The following is a 9,767-nucleotide window of genomic DNA, read 5'->3' on the forward strand; positions in this document are numbered from 1 at the left end:
AAAAGAATTAAAAGAAAAGTATAAAGAGAAAAGAGAGAAAAGAACGTTTAGAGAAAAGAAAAGGAACAGTGTTGGACTTCTTTATTGGGCCAAGAAAGATAGCGCTTATCTTTAGCGTTTCTTCAAGAGCTAACGCGTTGTGTCATGAGAAATCTGAGAATTGGAAATTGCGAGTTGAAGGCGCGCCCGCCCCGTCGCTGTGTTTTGGGAATTTTATTAAATCGGGAAATTTTTATGGGCTTAATTTTGTGGGCTTTTGTGCACGCTATAAAAGGATTTTTGTCAGACTTGAGAAAGGGGGAGCCGCCACAATAGATTATACGATATATAAGAGTTGATCGTGTGATTTTTTTGGAAGAATTTGGAGCTTTAAATTGAAGAACGAAGACGGAGTTCGATAGTCCGGACACGGCGTCGACGACGGATTTGTTTCTTATCTTTTATTTAATTCTGAACATGTTTGGATTTATTATTTATTGTTTTCAGAATTTTATTATGAACTAATTTTTATAGTCTAGAGGTCGGATGGAACCTGGTGTAGACGCTTTCATGAATTTTTGATTTTATTGAATTGAATTTCTTCTAGATTAATTGTTTTTTCTAGAATTGATTTTCTTTTCAATTATCTGATCAATAATTGATTTGTTATATTTATTTGAAATCATTGCTCGGGAGAGGGGATTTGAATAGGACATTAGAAAATACACTGTTAATTATTTATGCAGCTCGGGAGAGTGTATGATTTTAACAGAGCTTTTAAAAAGAACATTGTTTTGTGATAGATCACTGCGATAAATTCTTAATAGGGATATTGGAATTTAATTGTAGTTGATAAACATTATTTGTTGCTCGGGAGAGGGAAATAATAAACGTAAGTGTTCTTGGCTATTAATTGATTGAAATTCATGAAGATTAATTAATTAGGATTGATTGTTGTTGAAACCAGGTGAAATCTATACCTCTAGACCATTTTTCTCTGATTGATTTTAATCTAAAAGTTGTGTGCGTGATATCAAAACTTCATTGATTATTTATTTTTTTATTGCAAAATTCTTGATTATTGGTTTTCTAGATAAAGTTTAGACTATTTTAATTACAAGCACTAAGATTTTCATTTTACTCCCTGTGGGATCGATATCTGATTTTAATCACTTTACTAAAACTTGACACTCATACACTTGCGAGGAAATTTCACAACAAGTTTTTGGCGCCGTTGCCGGGGAGTAAATTTTGATTATTTTTTTTAGTCTTGTTACCAATTAGTCTAGATTTTATTTAGAGTTTTTATTTTATTTTTTTTAAGTTACTAATTAATTCTTTCTTATCTTTTAATTGCAGTCTATGCAAAGATCTCAAAGTGCTAATTCTCTACTGTTTGATCCGGAGATCGAGCGCACTGCACGTGCTTTAAGACGAGCTAGAAGAGAAGAAATTGAAAGAATGGCTGAACAAGAAGCAAATCAAGCTCCCCTAGTGCCAATTAGAGATCACTTCAGACCGACGATCCAGGCTCACTATTCTGGAATCGCTCGAGGAACTATCAATGCAAACAATTTTGAGCTGAAGCCTGCATTGATAAACATGGTTCAATCGAACCAATTTAATGGGAGTGCCACAGCTGATCCTCATCTGCATCTCAGGACCTTCTTAGAAATTACTGATACGGTAAAATTTAATGGTGTTCCTGAAGATATTATACGCTTACGCTTGTTTCCATTTTCTCTCAGGGATCAAGCCAGAAGTTGGTTGCAATCACTGCCACTTGGAAGCATCACTACATGGGAGGGGATGGCAGAAAAATTTCTTGCGAAATATTTTCCACCTGCCAAAACCACCCAACTGAAGATTGAGATCAGTACCTTCCGGCAGATGGACACTGAACATTTATACAAGGCATGGGAAAGGTATAAAGAATTATTAAGACGTTGTCCTAACCACAATTTTGCAGATTGGGAACAGATCGAGTGGTTTTACAACGGACTGAATGCGCCTACAAGGATGAATGTCGATTCTGCTGCTGGAGGTACTATATTTGCGAAGGATCATGTTCAGGCTTATGATATGTTAGAGAAGATGACAGTCAATAGCTTTCAATGGCCATCTGAGAGTATGGGAGTCAAAAAGCCAGCTGGACTGTATGCAGTGGATCCTCTCACGTCCATCACTGCTCAATTATCGGCACTGACTACACAGGTAGCTGCATTGAATAAAGTGAGTGTTGCAGAACCAGCAGGTGTGCAGAGTGCTATGGATGAATCTCACTATCATGAACAAGCCCAGTACATCAATCAAAGAGGTTATGGAGCTTTCAGAGGTAATCCTGTCCCTAATACTTACCATCCTAGCTTTCGAAATCATGAAGATTTTTCTTATGCTAACAATACTAATAAGGGTGATGGTAAGTTGTCTTTGGAGGATGTGGTTAGTACCTTTGTGCAGGAATCAGGTAAGAGGATGGCAAGAACTGAGTCTCGCCTTGACAGCTTGGAGACGCACATGACCAACATGGGTGCTGTGTTGCAATCCATGGAAACCAGCATAGGGCAGTTGGCGAACGCACTGAAGGACAACAACCGCGGCCAGTTTCCTAGCAATACTGAGGTAAATCCCAAGGAGCAGTGCAATTTCATAGAGTTGCGGAGTGGAAAAGAAGTTGAAGTCCAAGAACCTGCGGTTGAAGAGAAGGAAGTCGAGAAGAAAGAGCCTGAACTGGAGCCGAAACCGATGTACAAGCCTCCACTTCCCTACCCGCAGAGATTCAAGAAGAAAGCATTGGACGAGCAGTTCTCCAAATTCTTGGAGATTTTCAAGAAAATTCACATCAACATCCCCTTTGCTGATGCTTTAGAACAAATGCCGAACTATGCAAAATTCATCAAGGAGATGATGTCAAAGAAGAGGAGACTGCTAGAAAACGAGGTGGTCAAGCTAACTGAAGAGTGCAGTGCGGTGCTTCAAAAGAAAATGCCACAAAAGCTTAAGGATCCAGGGAGGCCTTGGAGTTGGGAGACATGAAATCGACTAAGATTTCATTGCAATTGGCAGATCGGAGCATTACATATCCCCTTGATCATGGTGCTCCATTGATCTTTGGGAGATCATTCTTGGCCACGACGGATGCAAAAATTGAAGTGAAAAAGGGTGAATTGTCGATGGGTGTGGAGTTCGAACGATTGATTTTTAATCTATTTATGAAAGCACCTAATCCATCCATCGAAGAATTATGCTTAATTGAACCGGTTGTGAAGTTGGAGAGCTGTCAAAGAGCTAATATTGCGGTTGAATCGTCAAAGAAGAAAGCGCCAAATTTACCACCAAAGAAGGCCACAACAAAGAGAGAAAAATTTAAAAGGCGGTTCGTGGAAATTATTTGGCGTGTCAAAGAGAAAGGGAAGATCTAACAACGGTGAAAGTCGGGCTGACGACTATAAACCAAGCGCTACTTGGGAGGCAACCCAAGCATTTTATTTTATTTTTAGTTTATTTAATTTTTGTTATTTAATTGTTTAAGTATTTTTTTTATTTTAAATTTTTGACCTTAATTTTTCTTAATTTTCAAAAATTTTTCAGACTCTAGAAATCTCAAAGTCGAGCGGACGGCGCGCCCGCCCTATTTATCTGAGCGCCCGCGCCTTACCTGGACGAAATTGGAGTTATTTTGCGACTTAAAGGCGCGCCCGCGCCACCCCTGCTGAGCGCCCGCGCTTCCTTTGCGCCACACTTATTCAAGAACAGCGCACTACCTAGTGCTATCGCGCAACTCAAAGGCGCTACATGAAGCGCTATCGCGCCAACCACTCCCATTAGCGCACCCTATGCGCTAACGCGCAGCCTCATCCACCAATAGCCCTCCCCCTTGCGCTAACGCGCATCCCAACACTCTCCATTGGTGCTCTCCAGCTGCGCAGCTATCCATGCTATCGCGCTCCCACATTTTCCCCTCCAACCAGTGCAAACCACCAGCAGGTCCACCATTAGCGCGATTGCGCCTCTCCATGCGCCATCCAGCTCCTCATCAGCGCATCCTCATAGTGCAGATCACCACAACTCTCGCTGCTACTCCACCATTGCTCATCTGCACTTCACCATGCAAAACCTTGCAGCCTCCTGATCTTCTCCATGTGCTAACAATCTCCTCAAAGCGCAAACAAGCATCTCTTGTCTAAACAGCGCAAGAATCACCATCTACGTTGTTCTCATGTGTTCATGCGTGCTTCAAGCTGTCCACAATCTCCTATCATTGATGCGCATGGTACCCAATAGCACAAACCAACATCCTGCGCAGATGCGATCCCGAATACCAGCAGCAACTCCTCGCTCTATAGCTGCTACCACCTCCATGCGCCAAGAAGCTACCCGAACAGCCCTTGCCTAAAGCTTTATAGCGTTTCTTACATGGAGAATACAATTCGAGCTAAAGTGTTTCTTTATTTTGTTAGGTTTCATTTTTTGTGTTTTCACGGTGTGCATGTTTTATTTTAGGATTATAATGGTTGTGCTTATCCACCTCCTCTCTATTGGTCTTGCTGCTACGGGTTCGTTTCCATGAAGATGATGATGATGACGCCGAGTCCTGATGCTCGGTGTCGAAGGTATGAGTCCCTTGTTCTTTTTATTGTTTTTAATCATTAGGAACAATGATTACATTAAGTTTGGGGGGGTGAATCAATGTTTGATTTAGTTGTTTGGTTGTTTGGTTGAAAGTTGAGTTTTGAATTTCATAGATAAAATTTTTGTTGAGTTTAGTTGTTTTTGGTTGAGTAGAGTTGAATTTAAAAGAAGTTGAGAAAGAAATGGATGCATGGCCAATGAAAAATATTTTTGTACTATAACTGAAATCCATGATTATCCACCTATCTGACAAATATTTTTGAGAAAAATGGAACCAATTAGATGAATAATTTCCTATATACTCTGTGATTAATACTTGAATCTGATTTTTGAGACATACAGACATAGATATGATTGAGGCATTGTTTGAAATTTTTGGGCCTAATTTTCATTGAAATAATTTATCCTTAGTTGCCCATTTGAGCTACACATTTATTAGTACATTGAGGTACGAGAAAATCTGAATTTTTTTGTGAAAATCATCGTTAACTGCTGATGATTATTTTTTCTGCACTGATTGAGATTTGTATGATTTAATTGTGGATTGAGACATGTCTAGAACTAGTTCAAACACTCTTCGAGGCGAAATACGGGCAAAACTGAGATTAGGGATGATTTAGGCGATTTTTCTAAATTCGTTTGAGCCTTTCAAGCTACCTATTACTATTTTATCCCTAGTACCTTATTTGAGCTTTATTAAAAATTGAATGGCATGCGTGTAAACGTGTGATTAAACCCCCATTCGTAATTATTTCAAGGTCCTACATTGACTACCTGAATAGCCTATACACTATTTCCTACCTTTAAGGGAGTAATTTGAATGCTAAAATGTTTTATGCTCCTAGTTTTATTTGTGAGAAAAAGGATTGGTGTGGTGGATGAATTGAAAAGATGAAAAAAGGTAGTAGAAAAAAAGAGTTGAAAAATGTGGTTGAAAAAGTTGTGAAAGAAAGAAAAAATTTGTGAGAGAGTTGTGAAAAAGTTGAGAAATAAAATGAAGGAAGAAAGGATGTGAAATTATGAATGAAAAAGGAGTTGAAGTTAGAATGAGCATAAAAATATGAATTACTCCTTATTTTGAATTCTTATCCTTCATTTGTAGCCATGAGCCAGGCCTTACATTATAAGCTGAATAAGTCCTAGTGACCGAGTCTCAGTTGCCCAATATACTAGTGGAGAAGAGTTGCGAGAATTTAGCCTATGGACTGTTGATTGATGCTTTTAATGATTATGAATTTTGATCTAAACACGCACACACTATTATTCTTTGCATTTACCTATTTGTGAGTGTTTTTGATTAATATCCTATATTTGATCCTATGCTATCCTTGAAAAGTCCTCATGATCTATGAATGCTTGAATTGAATTTGGAGAATGGTGTTTTGAACTTGAGTTGCGGAGATTGTGAGTTTATGCGGTTATTATTTTGTGATTGGCTAAAATTAGTAGGTTGGATATGATTTGGATTTGATATTTTTGAAATCATTGATGAGGCCATTGTTCCATAATATTTCTTGACTATTCTTGTTGGTTTTTGATAGAATGAGTTTTTGGAATTTAATAGTTTTGCTCGGGACTAGCAAAAGTTTAAGTTTGGGGGTATTTGATAAGTGTATTTTATACACTTAATTTATATATGATTTTAATTGTTAAATATTTGTTTCGAGCAGATTTATGTGGGTGTTTTGTTGTTTTTGTGCTTGCAGAGAATTATGGAAATAATGGGGAAAAGAAGAATTATTGTGGAAGAAAAGAAGAAGAAAATAGGAATTAAAAGAATTAAAAGAAAAGTATAAAGAGAAAAGAGAGAAAAGAACGTTTAGAGAAAAGAAAAGGAACAGTGTTGGACTTCTTTATTGGGCCAAGAAAGATAGCGCTTATCTTTAGAGCTTCTTCAAGAGCTAACGCGTTGTGTCATGAGAAATCTGAGAATTGGAAATTGCGAGTTGAAGGCGCGCCCGCGCCTTCACTTGAGCGCCTGCCCCGTCGCTGTGTTTTGGGAATTTTATTAAATCGGAAAATTTTTATGGGCTTGATTTTGTGGGCTTTTGTGCACGCTATAAAAGGATTTTTGTCAGACTTGAGAAAGGGGGAGCCGCCACAACAGATTATACGATATATCAGAGTTGATCGTGTGATTTTTTTGGAAGAATTTGGAGCTTTAAATTGAAGAACGAAGACGGAGTTCGATAGTCCGGACACGGCGTCGACGACGGATTTGTTTCTTATCTTTTATTTAATTCTGAACATGTTTGGATTTATTATTTATTGTTTTCAGAATTTTATTATGAACTAATTTTTATAGTCTAGAGGTCGGATGGAACCTGGTGTAGACGCTTTCATGAATTTTTGATTTTATTGAATTGAATTTCTTCTAGATTAATTGTTTTTTCTAGAATTGATTGTCTTTTCAATTATCTGATCAATAATTGATTTGTTATATTTATTTGAAATCATTTCTCGGGAGAGGGGATTTTGAATAGGACATTAGAAAATACACTGTTAATTATTTATGCAGCTCGGGAGAGTGTATGATTTTAACAGAGCTTTTAAAAAGAACATTGTTTTGTGATAGATCACTGCGATAAATTCTTAATAGGGATATTGAAATTTAATTGTAGTTGATAAACATTATTTGTTGCTCGGGAGAGGGAAATAATAAACGTAAGTGTTCTTGGCTATTAATTGATTGGAATTCATGAAGATTAATTAATTAGGATTGATTGTTGTTGAAACCAGGTGAAATCTATACCTCTAGACCATTTTTCTCTGATTGATTTTAATCTAAAAGTTGTGTGCGTGATATCAAAACTTCATTGATTATTTATTTTTTTATTGCAAAATTCTTGATTATTGGGTTTCTAGATAAAGTTTAGACTATTTTAATTACAAGCACTAAGATTTTCATTTTACTCCCTGTGGGATCGATATCTGATTTTAATCACTTTACTAAAACTTGACACTCGTACACTTGCGAGGAAATTTCACAACAATAAGACAATCTCACGAATCAATTTCGTGAGACGAGTCTCTTTGAAGAAAATATTTATTTCCTAAAAATCTCTAAGTTTAAAAAGATTTATTTAAGTCTTTTGTCTTGAACTTGAACTTTCTTGGAGATAAAATTTAATATTGTTTATTTTTTATTTAGTAGATTTGGCATATTATTGTACTTTATCATAATATTTACTTATCTCATATTTAATTGATTTCTATTCCTTATCTTTGTAGATTTGATTTTATCCAAAAAAAAAAATAAGATCAAGAGTTTAATAGGAATCCGATACCTACAAGGAAACAATGACGATAAGGATTCTTTGGCTATATATTCAAGAAGAAAAGGGAACGACCAAGAGAGATCAGAGATTGAGAGAGCTTATGCACGTGCATGCTGAAGATTTTCTGAAGCTCGAATCCACAACCTTTGGTGGTGATACTTTACTTGAACGAGTTGGAAGTTTTGAGAGCAATGAAGATCGAATGCTTGTTGTTGCTATTGGATTTTAGTCGTCAAGGATCAACTCTGATTTTTTATTTTCTTATTCTATCTTGCATATAATTTTAAGAGTTTTTTAGAATTTATTTTCTCACATGTTTTTTTTAAAAAAATGTACTTTTATAATAATTCACTAGTTTTAGGGTTTTGTAAACTCTTGATTTATTTTTCTAGTGAAAGTTTTGACCTAAGACGTTGCAACAATATTTTTACTCTTGAATATCCGAGTCTATTTATTTGGTTGCTTGTTTGTTTTATTCACGCTTTTATCAATTTCCACTGCATGTTAGTTAAGATGTTATTGAAGATGTATCACCCCAAAATTAGCTTAATTGAGATTTTAAAAGATTAAGATTAATAATCAAAGATTAGGAAATTCAAGGATTTAATTGTTAGTTGATCAGAGATTTGGAAAATTCAAGGACCAAAATGGAAATTGACTCATTTGACTTAATATTTGAAGGAATTTGAACGTGTGAGTCACCATTCTTCTTCCTTCCTTCTTCATTGGACCGATCAACCTCCATTAAAATGCCCCATTCAAGCTTCTTGAATCCGGTTTCCGCACGATCCATTCGTTAGAATTTCAATCTGAATGCATATTCGCGATCACTGCTGCAAGAGCTTCGTTCTACCGTAAGTTTATCTTCGATCAGTTATACTTCGATATTTGGATGTCGTTAGAATTTGATGATTTTCGGATATGTTGTTCTTGAGCTAGAATAGATCGTATATTCGAAGTCGGATTGGAAAAAGAACGTTGTTTGGATTTGTTATTAATTTTTAGGCTAAATTCGAAAATATGGGTTTTATGATTTGTTGGTATTGGATTGAATTTGATGAATTATTGTTGTTATGAGTTGATTGGGTCGTTATATTGTTGTGTTCGGTTGATCAGATTATAGTTGTTATGCCGCCGGTTTGAGATTTCAAAATTTTGGAAGTTGTTTGAGTTTTGGGATTTGATTTGAATTGGATTGTTTGATATTGAGCTCATTTTTATCTCCGTACAGATTCGACTGCAAGCTGTTGAGCTCAGAATTCGTGGAATTCGAATCGTAGAATATTTGATCGAGAATCGATAACAAGTTTACCTTAATAATTGAATTACGAATGAATGGTATTTTGATTAAAACTCTCGTTTTTGTAGCTTGGCCAGATTGGGAGCAACCTCGATTAGGAGAAAAGGTAAAAGGCTGATATTGATTGATTAGGGAATTGAACTCGAGATAGAGGATCTTCGAGTTTCCCTAAAATCACATACTTCTATGTTTATGTGTTCTTGATTGAGAATGTGTTCATATTATTCATATGACATTCATATATCTACATCTCGAGTCGGATACAAACTACGAGGAGTTTGGATAATTACAACGAGATTGGATACGAACCTTGTTGTCGGGATCGGATACGAATCTCGATAATAAAAGAAACTCGTGAATCATTCATTGCATATTCATTATATCATTATTTGATATATATGACGTGGATTTACTTGTTATGTCTCTTTTACTGGAAATGTTATTCTCATCGGAGTTATCCGGCTGTTGTCTTGTTTTGTATGTGTACTTGGCAACATGTGGGGCATGTTCGAGTCAGAGGCAACATGACTAGACTTGGATTGTGAGGATATAATTGAGGACTTGGTTTTAGAGTTGAT

This window comes from Henckelia pumila, chromosome 3 (genome assembly GCF_033568475.1).
Source record: "Henckelia pumila isolate YLH828 chromosome 3, ASM3356847v2, whole genome shotgun sequence".
Lineage (NCBI taxonomy): Eukaryota > Viridiplantae > Streptophyta > Magnoliopsida > Lamiales > Gesneriaceae > Henckelia > Henckelia pumila.